Genomic DNA, 12,308 nt, shown 5'->3' on the forward strand with positions numbered 1-12,308 from the left:
TTGACCATTGTGATCACTGATTCGATTGATCAGTAAGTAATCGATACTTGTCTGTCCTTGTTACCATTTTCGAGACAAATATCAAATAACTGCTTCACCCTAGATTCTTTGTGGAAAAAAACATATTATAGAATCCCCCTGCATCTAATTATTGTAAAGATTTCGACAGTTTTTATTTGTTATGAAAAATACCCGTAGATACATTTTTATTGTCACTGACCCTCTTTTTCTCCAATTTCTACGGAAATATCATAAACATTTCATAGTATATTCCTTACGGATAAAAATATTGCCATTTTTCTCCAATCTCAACCAGTGTAACGATTTTTCCAATTTTCATTTCATATGATTGCTCAGAATTTTTAGTTACTGCATCAAGGGTCACCTTCCATCATCACTGTTGGATATTTTTATAAAATTTAAGACTGAACTTCGGATCCGATGTGTTAAGACTGAACTTCGGAACTTTCGGATCCGATGTGCGTAGGGTCTCTGGGTGTTTTTTTTTTCTCAATTTCCCTGCCATGATTCTAGGTGATTGGAACCTGATCTGCAGGCATTTTGTCATCTGCGATTGGCAACAATTCAAATGAAAGTAATATGTGGTGAAATTGCAGTTGTGGGAAGCGGTGGAAGCGCGTGCAAGAATGGGATTGTTTTTGCATTAACGAAATATATTAGAGAAGTACGTTTTTAACTTAATGTTTTATTTAGTTTTCTTTCAAATAGTAGTTTGGACTATGTTTTATCTTATCTAATATATAAAAATGAATTTTTGTTTGTTCGTATTTTATGCGCGGCCATGCCGTTTATCCAATGCCGATAAAACTTTTCCAACTTATGGTTTTGAGCCTAGGAAAACCATGTTTTTCACATGGCCAGTTATATGTTGGGTGCTCACGAGTCGGACAGACAGGAAATTTGTTTCTGCTGAAGACGGAAAAACACAAATATATTGTCTAACCTAAAATATAATTGAGTAATAAAGTTAAAAAAACAAAATAAATATTATCTATTCTTCTCATTTATATATCATTCAATTTCAATGAGTGTATTCATTGTCGATAAGAAAATAAATACCATTCTTTCTATCATTCCTAATTAAATAAGATAGTTATTTCAAATGATATTTCCAAAATTATTTTTTCTGCGTCAGAAAAGCACCGAGTTCCAGCTAGTGATTAATAAATTACTTTAAAGTAAAAAACATGATCTAGTAACATTTACGACATTTCATTGTGAACTAATTTTGCTAAAAGCTGTCTTAAACAACAACATTTCATTTTAAAGAAATATTGCAAAAATAGTAGTAAAAGAGTAACTAGACCGAATTGGCAAATTTTAGGGCATAACAAATGAATCGGAATGGTTCATATTTACTGCAGAAGTAAATTTTAAATCAATATATTCATTGAATGTGATAAGATATAGTGTATCATAATTGATAAGCTATAAATCCATAAATTAATGGTTTTAATATCCCAAATATATAAGTGAAATCTAGGTATCTTTGAAACACTTTCATTTTCTCTATGCATTCTTATCCCTTCGAGCGTGGCGTAGAAAAATAAAAATGAATTTTTTAGCTCGCAATAATTTAATGTTGGAATAATTAAATAAGAGTTATTTTGGAACAGGAAATACGAGGAAATTTTAGAATAAAGTAATATAGACTAATTTAAGATTTTTAAAAAATGGGAAATTAATTAAGATTTGAATAGATATTACAGTAATGTGTTACAGAAGTGGAGCATCTGATAGTTGATTTATAGATGCAATCATCTACGGATGCTTGTTTTAAACGAGTATATAGGTCATTTTAAAGGAATGCAATATTAAGTCATAGAATCTAATTTGTAAGTTTACTATATCTAGGCAATCTCAGCATATTCTTGTTATGAGGTTCATAACAAAGAGATAAATTTCTTAAGCTAATTTCGTTTTAATATTGGACAAGTGATGAGCATTTTTAAGTATTCTAAGCAAATCTTTTTTGTTATGACATTCATAACAAAGGAATTGAACTCTAAGCGAAGCTCGTTTAAACATAAGGTAAATGATCGGAAATGAAGATTTGTAACATGTTTAAATTATGGAAATCGAGAATTTGAGATTATTGATCATATTGCTCTTGTCCTCAATAACAGTGAAACTTTAAAAAAAACCGGAACTTAATACAATTCGAATATTATGTTCTAATCCTTTTATTGTTAATATTTCAAAAACAGAAATTTTCAGAAACTATTTATTTAAAGTGAAATCTAATTAATTTTTTAAACTCAACTTATTTTTATCTATTTACTTATAAGTAAAGGTTCAAACATTCCAAGATTGTTTTGCAAACCTCCGACAAAGAATCAAAAAACCGGGACAATACTGATCTCTACAAATTACTCCACAGAGTCAGAAAAATAATAACTTAAATTATTTATATGAACTTTGTAATGAATTTTTAAAATTATGGAATGAAAATAGCAAGGGATTCGAAAATATGTACAAGATTTAAACTATTCTGCTTTTATTAACTCATTAAGGTACATGAGTAGTTTTTTAATGAATTGCATTTTTAAAAAAAACCATGCTGAATTACATGAGACCTCTTATTTTTGTTGATTGAGAAGTACTCGAGGGAATATATATTTATTTTTATTATATGGTATATATTCATATTATCAGAACGGCAATATTATCGGAACGTTATTTATTTTTCAAGAAAGAAACACTTGTTTGTTATAATGAGATGTTTTTTCTTCAATAATTTTAAAGGAAAAATATTTAATGATACGTTGGAGAATTTGATGGTGAATAAGTAATACTAAATTTTCCCCTGGATTTTACCCGGGACTTTTTTCGGTTAATTAAAAATAATAGCATCTTAAATTACTACAGTAAACTATAAATTTTGAAATTCAGAACAAAATTTTGTGATTCATTTGTCTAATGAGTCGGTGAATGAATATACATTTTTCTGATTTTGTCGAAAGATTCTTAAGATTAAATCTTTTATTTTTCCCTTTATATGTATATATATATTGTTTTTTTTTCATATATTAATGAAATTATTTAGCTTCATACGAAATTTGCGTAGAAGGTTGGAAAAAAATTGAAAAGTTGCTAATAAACTTTCATGCGATATACTAAATAAGTAGTTTAATAATTTTTGATAAAATACAATTTGATAATCCGATTGTTTTACGCTATTCGTTATTTTTTTTATTTCATTTATTCATTTTTATTTTACTTTGTCTGTCTATGAACTCGGTTATTTAAAAATATATAGAACTAAATTCATGAAATTTGGTGCATAGTTTTAAAGCGAAACTTAGTTTTTTTTTTTTTTTTTTTTTTTTCTAAACTTGAACGAAATCCAACAACAGGAAATTTGTCTGTCCGTATGAATGTGCATAAGACAAATTAAAAGCACATATAGCTATCTGAATGAAATTTGGTTTACAGATTTTTTGTCAGAATTGTTGATAAGTATTAAATTTTCAACCAAATGTGTTTAATGGGTAATCATTTGTTAGTCTGTATATTTGCATGAATGAGAAAAATAACTCCAAACCGCAACGACTTGAATAAATAAAATTTAATTTACTGTCTTGCGATCAAACGTGCAGGCAGAATTGGTCAAATTTTGGATCTAATCTTTAGTGGGGAAAAGGGAATTTAAAATACATTTTCAGCTTTATGCATTATATTAACGAAACAAAAAAAACATCGATAATGCTTCTTTACATTCGAAAGTCGATATTGCTAATTTGAGGGGAGTGCCACAGAGATCCTAACTTCTGGATATAACAGGTGAATAGAATAATGGCATGACAATAATATTACTTAGTAAGTGTCTGAGCTAGATAATTAAAGGCATTATTTAATAGAGTAATAAGATACTAATACATCGGGAAAATTAAGATGTGGCGACAGGCTTACTTTAGCTACGCTGCGCGTTTAGAGCAGAGGTTCCCAAACATTTTTTTCTCGTAGACCACTTTCAAAGTTTTACTATTTTCGGTAGACCCCCTGCTGCTACATTTCTACTGTATTCCCAAAACTCCTAAAAAATATCACCCTAAATTGGGGGTGTTAAGAAGGGAAAAAAGTAGCACATTTTCTTGTGTCTTATTTATTAAAATAATACTTGTGGTTATACAAAATTATAAACATTTATTATTACAAACACTTACAACTTGTGAACCCCTGTTTTCTTTTCATGTCTACGTGGACCCCCGTGTGGTCTCCTATGGACCCCTGGGGGTCCACCTGGACCACTTTGGGAACCTTTGGTTTAGAGTATGTAGAGGAAGGCAGAACAGAAATGAAGATCTAAATTGTTTAAGTATACAAGAAAATCCAGGGTAGGACACTTCCGCTGATATATTCCTTGAATTTTTACAAAAAAAAACGAAAATGAAAAAGAAATTTTCCATTAATTGAAGGATTATAGATGAATATTGGAAATTTTTGAACATAGTAGTTTAGCTGTGATAAAGGAATAAAATGCTGGCATCTCAAATCTTATAAAAGGCTATAGTTGTTAGAAGATAACACTTTTTTCTCTTTTTTTCTACCGTTCCTCCACTTTATCAATTTAATGTGTCCATTGCCTAGTAAAGTATTTTTTGTTCATAAATCTTTACTTTAACGGAACAGATCTAATAAATCCGTAAATTGATTTATTTTATATATACATGAACGATTTTAGATCTTAAATGCTGAGGATTTCCCTGAATCACGTAATATGACTCTAACCAACAGTCTGTTTAAAATCGATTAAAGCACTACATGCACCATCACTAAACCATCTTGAGAAATAATGCAATATTTTTAACATATGGTATGGCAATATTTAAAAATGTAATTAAAAGATAATGCTCCCAAGGTATCAACATACTCTGTTTAAAATCTTGAACATAAATCTTATAATAAGTGTAACTATAAGTATAAATATAAATTCATAATAGCTATTATTCTTACACAATATATAAAAATATTAGCCGTGTAAGGAAAGAGTACACAAGATATTTTTATGAAGTTTCGAATTTTAAAGCAGATGTAAAAAACCTCCATTTTACTTTTTTTAAGTGAATAAGTATGTTAAAAAAAAAACAAGATGATCAACTGCAAAATTCATAATAAAATCAGCAAATATTATTATAATGCATATTTAAGTAAAAGGTTAAAGCAAGTTTTTCTATAATACTTATAGATCAATGAGTCATATCTCAGAAGAAATATTTGGAAACATAATATTCGCAGTTAATGCAATATTTATTCATTTTTAATTTTTTCGTGAATATTACTAACGTGTAGTTTTCTGTGACATAGTTCAGGCTACATGAGATGACATTTTCTGTACTGACTGTATAAATGCTTTAGTCTTAATCATTCCATTAACTGACTCTACAGAACCAATCTGTGGGTTTCCTTAATCACCCTGTTGATCATAGTGCATTCTGTTGTATTATCTCGGGTGTGATGGGTTAATTGCTGAAGAGATAAAACCAAAACAATATGTTCAATAAGAATGCGGAATATTCAAAATTTGATATTCATTCGCCAATATTCGGTTCGCCAAAATTTGATATTTGAATATTCAAAATTTATTGGATCCCATTTCAAATAATAATTTTCGGGTTTCAATTCATCCGTAATCTAAAGCTGATATCCAATTAATCTAGTTTATTTCTTTATCATGCATTAAAATATAAATTGTTCTTGGATTAAATTTCCAAAATCTCATTAAACTGGGTTATTTAACGATTTTTTTGCAAAAATTTAAAAAAGATAAAAATTTACCTTATTTTTAAATTCATCTATTGTTCATTACATTGCTAGAGTAAAAAAAAAAAAAAAGTGTTAGCATAAATTAATATTCTCAAGAGAATAAAGATACTGAAAATCTAAAAGCTCTGTTTTAGGTCATTAACTTTTAGAGCCTGCTAAATTTCTTCCATTTTACTTTTCCCCATGACAGCCATCGTTATTAAATTCTAATTATGCAATTCCCATGAGAATGAAATGAAATTGGGGCGATAAATGTTATTTTTCACGTATCATTTATCTTTAACGTAATCTTCTAGGCCAATATAAAAGTTCTTATTTATCTGCGAGATATAAGTGTTCTTTAATCGAATATTTTGTGTAATGGTTTCTTCGGATAATTAACTTCAAATAGCTCAAAATATATATTTCAAACTTTGTGTTTCTACGCTAGCTTCGCATTACATCTACTTTCTTAAATTTTGTTTGATTACATACGTAAATATGTTCAGTTATACTAGCACTTCTATAAATGTAAATATACAACAACATGGCAGCGATTAATTGCAAAAAGAATTGCTAGCTAAATTGCTGCGAAAGAATGGTATTTCGTAACTGTTTTTAGCTAATGCCATGAGATTAATATAGAAGTGGCGCTTTTATTTACTGTTCTATGAAGCACATAACTATCACAAGCTGCATCTGGGATTCACGCTCTTGTCCTATATAAACAAAGGGCCGCGGTGGCCTGTTAAGGTGTCGACATCAGAACCGGAGGCTTTCAGGTTCGGGACCTGATTCCAGCGAAGAACTGTTGTGTAAGCGGGTCTGGTGCACGTTAAATCCGTCAGGGCCAAACGTCCTCCCGATAGTGTGATGTAGAAGTTTGGATAGGGGTGCCAATTCAGGTGTCGTCCTCATCATCTGACCGTGGTTCAAAATTACGAGATACGCCCCAAAATAACCCTAGTTTTTCTTTAAAACGGGACGTAAATATAACTAAACTAAATATATAAATAAAAGATGAATTATTTGCGTGAATTTACTATTTAATGTCGAGCATTATTAAGTATTATTTGCTTAGATGCTACGTACAATATAAAATCCATTATTTAATTTCATTATGTGGCAATAATTGTATGATTTAGTGGTCGAAAAATGTCCATAAAAAAGAATTATTTTTTAAATAGCTACATAATTTACCAAAGATGTATCTATTAGTAAGTCTTTATACCTAATACAATTTGATATACATATTTTGATCTTAATGTAAAGACAGTGTGGACAGTATCTATAAAAAAGTGTGATTATATACATTTATATGTTCCATATCTTTTCCTAAATGATTGAATGATTTGGATCTATTGGAAAGTTTACACTCTCCTTACGACAAGAAAAAAAATACTATCAACTTTTAAAAATTTAAAAGTTAATTATTGCATGTTTAATGAATTGGAAATTAATTGGTATTCTTCAAGTTTTCTGTCGTAATTTCAGAGAAAATTATTTTACGGCAGTTGTTTTAATACTTAAAATTTTGTCATTTCAGTGATACCCAAATTATTTTTATGCATTTATTTCTTCAGGTTTTATTAATTTCTTTGATAATTTAATGCAGACCATTTTTAAATACAGTGGATCAGTGAAAATCAAACCAAGTGATGCGTGTAATTAAAGGACTGCATGTTTTATATTAATTCATATGAAATTAGTTTTATATTAAAAATATCATACATGAAAGTATTTAAATTTTGGGCAACTCCAGCTGTATCATATAATCCTAGTAAAATTCTTGAAAGATAGAGATCGTAACCGCCAATAGCATTAAAATGTTAAGATCAAACTAAAAATTAAATTCTTAGAAATGAATTGCTTATCTGTGTGCTATGAAAACAAATATTGATAAGTTGAATTTTGGAAAAAAAATCTAGCAAATTAAGCGGCAACTCATGTTTAAAAACACGAAAGACAAAAGCAAACAGATAAAAATACCGATTGTAATACATTTTGTTTATTAAATGTCTTTATAGAGATCCGAGATCAAGTCAAACCTCCTAATAAAAAAATAAAAAAATCTAAAAAAGAAAAATTCGAAATAATTATTTGGAAGAGATTTATCACACACACGTTATCTGCTTAATAATTTGTAATTTTGTCATATTTTTTCTTCTATAATTTTCAAAACTATTTTTAATTGAGGTTTCAATCTCTCTTAAAGAGAGTAGTAGCTATGAAGAATGTTTGGATAATATTAAATTATCTTAAACGTCCTTTCTGATACTCTAGCCTTTTCCTCTTGCCCTCATCAACATTTGAATTTTTTCTGTTGCTTTCAAAATAATTTTTTAAGAACAAAAATTATTAACAAATTCTGTACTGAAAATCATTATTTGGAGTATAATTAAAATAAAAAAAGAATTAATTTAGATTTTTCTTTTAAAAAATTTAGTAACTGTGTCTGAAGATTTGCTGATTTTTTAATTTTTTTTTCAGGTGTAAGCTGTATGAATCAATTGAATTACATGAATATTTTCTACTATAGTTGAAAACAGTATAAAGTAAGTCAATTTATGCTTATAATACCGAAAATATAAACAATTTTTTGTTTTGCTAATCACTATTGCACTTAGTGCAATAGATATAATTATCACAAAATTTGTTGAGAATTATATCGAGTAATATAGAAAAAAAATTATCACACATTTTTCATTCTTAAGAAGAAAAAAGATGGATTTTTGAATATTGAATAATAATTCATATCTAAATGCAATTTTAGTGAGGGTCAGTTTTTAACGGAAGATGTTCTGGTTTAACGCATTGTGTAAGACGATAATGTATTAGCGAAAACTTTTGAAAATATTATTTTCCTTTCTCAAAAATGCCGCAATTTAAATTCCTATAAAAAATGAAATTCTATTTCAATTTCACCGAAGCAACTTGCAGCTCTCATATAAACTGTAGACATTTATTATCCACTGAAAAGGTTGAAAAGTATTTAAAAATTAATGCTTTCCATTTTGTTGTTGTTTCTTATGGCACTTGCCATGGACAAGCCCGCTGTTACGAAGACAGCGATTTAAGCCGGTGGGAGAGCATCTCTTGTTTTCATAGTAGCGCCAACTAGGGCCAAGAGCACGACTTTACTACTCGCGCATCACTCATTCGCTTGCACAACCCCTTTTTACAGGAAGGCACTTTCACAGATAGAACAACGGATTGGTTTGGTTTGGTTTGGTTTGGTTATATTAACGTCCCGTTTGAAGCAACACTAAGGCTATTTTAGGACGGACCTCGTAATTTTGAACCACGGTCAGATGACGAGAACGACACCTGAGCTGGTACCCCTCTCTCCACACCACACCACACCACACCCGCGGGAGGACGTTTGGTCATGACGAATTTAACGTGCAACAGATCCCCTTACACGACGGTTTTTCGGTGGAATCGGGTCACGAACCTGAAATCCTCCGGTTCCGAAGCCGAGACCTTACCACCAGGCCACCGCGGCCCGATAGAACAACCATGCCCAAACCGGAACTCGAACCCGAGACGCCCAGATCACGGGGAAGACGCGCTACCCCTATGCCAGGACGCCGGCTATGCTTTCCATTTTAACACTTAGAAAAATCATCATTAATTAGTGCCGTCACGAGAATGAGCGAATGAAAGGATGGACTGATTGTCATTACTTTTAAGGGTCATTTTTCATTTCTCCCTTTTATCAACAAACTATATTCAGTGATGATATTTTTCCTGGGATATTTCTTGGAAGAAACAATTTCAGCCGAAAGAAATTGAATCACGCGCACCCCTATGGCTCTATCAAAATTCAATGACAAAACAAAAAGACTCCAAGAATATTTGAATTTCAAACGATTCCAATATATTGGAACCAAGCAACGTCACTCTCGTCCCAATAACATGTGGGAAAATCATCGCCGCTGCTACCCTGACGAGACAAAATACCGCTGATGAGAAGCAGTAAAGTACCTTATTTACGTTGAACAGTCCTTTATCCTCCTAGAAAAAAAAACTTAATATTGTAAGCAGGGGTTTTCGGTCTCTGTCTGGAGGAAAATCTGTCGGTTGTATCAATCCGAGCGGAAAACCTCAAAGACAAAGACGTGAAAATGAAGAAAAATTCAATATGTGGTGACTTGTTTTAAAGTTGGGTGCCGCTTTTTTCTTCTTTTCGTTTGTTCTTCCTTTTCGAGTGACGGTCTTTTAAAACATTTAGAATTTCTTTTCATCCGGTGAATGAATGCACGAATGATTTCTCAGTTTGTCTGCTATGTCATCTACAATGAAAAGATTCGGTCTGTTGGATTTCTTAAGGATTTCAAACTTAAATAAAGTAAAGATTTGCAACTGAAAATACTAAACTCTAGTTATTTAAATTGGTTGTTACTTGAGGTTTGATTAAAAGGAATGGCTTAGTGATTGGGAATTTTACTCACTTATAAAACAATCTATTCTCTTTAACATTTCCCCATTCACCTAAAATTTGAATTAGAAAATATTTATTAGAATAATCAGAGAGAGAGTAGTATTCTTATAAACTTCCCCCATACCCTGTAATAAAGATGTTTATCCCCCTGTATAAAATTATGAACCTTGGAGGTATGTATCGCGTGCTTTGACACAAGTGATGATACTTTTCTTGGCAATACAAGTTTATTATATTTTAAAGATTAATAATCAACTCGGATAGAGTTTCTCACTCACCTTTCAAGATGGTGCATCGTTTTGATGTTTTATTTATTTAATTTTCAATCAGGATGGTAAGTCAACCATCTAACTCTCCGACCCGCCGCGAAGACACACGGATTTAAACCATAAAACTGAATGACCGGACCGCCGCAACAGCAATTGGCGGGAACTGGTTGAGTCCTAAGGGCCGTCACCGGCCACGGTACAACCCTCCCCGAAGGAAGTACGTCCAGTCATCGATGGGAGAAGTCAGATCCCCCACCTATTAGTGTGCCCTTCAGGGTGGCGAGATCCAACCACCATGCCGGAAGCATCTCATCCTCATTTCGAGGTGCCCCCCCGGAGGCCCAATCATGATGGTAAAAATACCTAGGTAAGTATAAGAAGATGCAAGATTAATTTTTCAGGGAAATTCAAACCTTAAACTGTTATATATATTTATTTTTGGAACAATATACAAGCCCTTGTATTAGATGATTAATTACGCATCGAATTTCATTTTCGAGTGAAAAAGGATTAAATGATTGATAACTGTTCCCATTTATACAATTACATTTTGATTTAAATTTAATCTCGTATCGGAGTTCTCTTACCGGTGCCAGCCACATACTCTCGTGCAACTCTTCCTGTTTTCTTCACTTCATCTCCTTTCAACCGTGAGGCCGAAACAGCTACATGGAGGTTAGAGGCTTGGCGGTGTGAATGCCACGAGTGAACAAATATTTATTTTCAGAGTTCCGCACAACAAAATGATTTCTTATATTTAAAAAAAACCGGTTCGTTTGTATTAATTGCAAGACAGTGGCAAACAATAATAATGAAATAACAATTTATTTTACATGTTCAATATGTGACGTTTACTGAATCTAGGATGCAATATTTAGCGATTAATCATTGGAATGTATGTGGTGTAAAGTACTGAAGGACTAGACATTTTGGTGAGATGGCGACAGAAACTAAATTTAGTTGGTGTCGAGTGGCAACATGGAAAAAGAAGCGTTGAGAGGAATAATGTGGTGTGTGTGAAAAGGAACACCGGAAGGAATAGTTTATTAAAATTTAAAATGTTTCATGTTTAAATGTTAGTCTTTGTAAAGTTGTGTAATGTAGTGATCGTCCCTATGTGTCAAAAAAGAAATAATCCAATTCGGTTTTAAAATCGGTCTGTTTCTTTGGAATAATCCACGCTACCATATTACAGTGGTAAAGATACAAATGCCAGAAAATCGTATATGCATTTCCAACGGGACTTTTTCCGGTCCGACTGAAACCAAAATTTTGCATATATCTTCAATTGTCGTCACAAAATCACATGGCAAATTTCATCTATTTAAATCATTATGCTATTGCGTTTATGTTCAGGCAGAATGACTGGCCGACGGGCGGTTACTTCTTGACGGACTTTGTGCCATATTAGATGTATGTGGATCTAAATTTCAAATATTAAACCTGTGTGTAACGTAACCTGTAAAGTGAATGCACAATGTCTCGGAACTTAAAAGACTGATGACCCGAAAAGTTATATTTTTAAAGTACTATGATGTCACGGAATTGGAATCGATTGGGATGGTTCAAACCGATGATATTTGTAAACCGAGTAGGTATAGGGTTATTAATATAATATGGCTAAATATCTATCTCAATCAGATACTTAAAAATATTTACATATAAGAAATTTAATTTCAAGTAAACACAATCAATATTCCTGGTGAACCAGTTAGTTACGAAATGTCTAGTAAGAAAATAAGAAGAGAAAAATTATCGTGGAAAAAAATCATTATCTGCTTATTTCCTAGTATTTAAAACACGGGTAATGTTTTCATGGAATGTTATGT

The 12,308-nt window shown here is 31.3% G+C and overlaps 1 protein-coding gene across 1 annotated transcript in view; it reads left to right on the forward strand.

Moving 5' to 3' along the window:
• The window catches only part of LOC129975377 (thrombospondin type-1 domain-containing protein 7A-like), a 610,131-nt gene that overhangs the window by 378,513 nt on the left and 219,310 nt on the right, over positions 1 to 12,308 (forward strand). Inside the window, exon 4 of the mRNA XM_056088439.1 lies at positions 8,257 to 8,321. The gene's annotated coding sequence lies outside the window, so the exon portion shown is untranslated. The remainder of the gene's footprint in view (positions 1 to 8,256; positions 8,322 to 12,308) is intronic.

This window comes from Argiope bruennichi, chromosome 7 (assembly GCF_947563725.1).
Source record: "Argiope bruennichi chromosome 7, qqArgBrue1.1, whole genome shotgun sequence".
Classification (NCBI taxonomy): domain Eukaryota; kingdom Metazoa; phylum Arthropoda; class Arachnida; order Araneae; family Araneidae; genus Argiope; species Argiope bruennichi.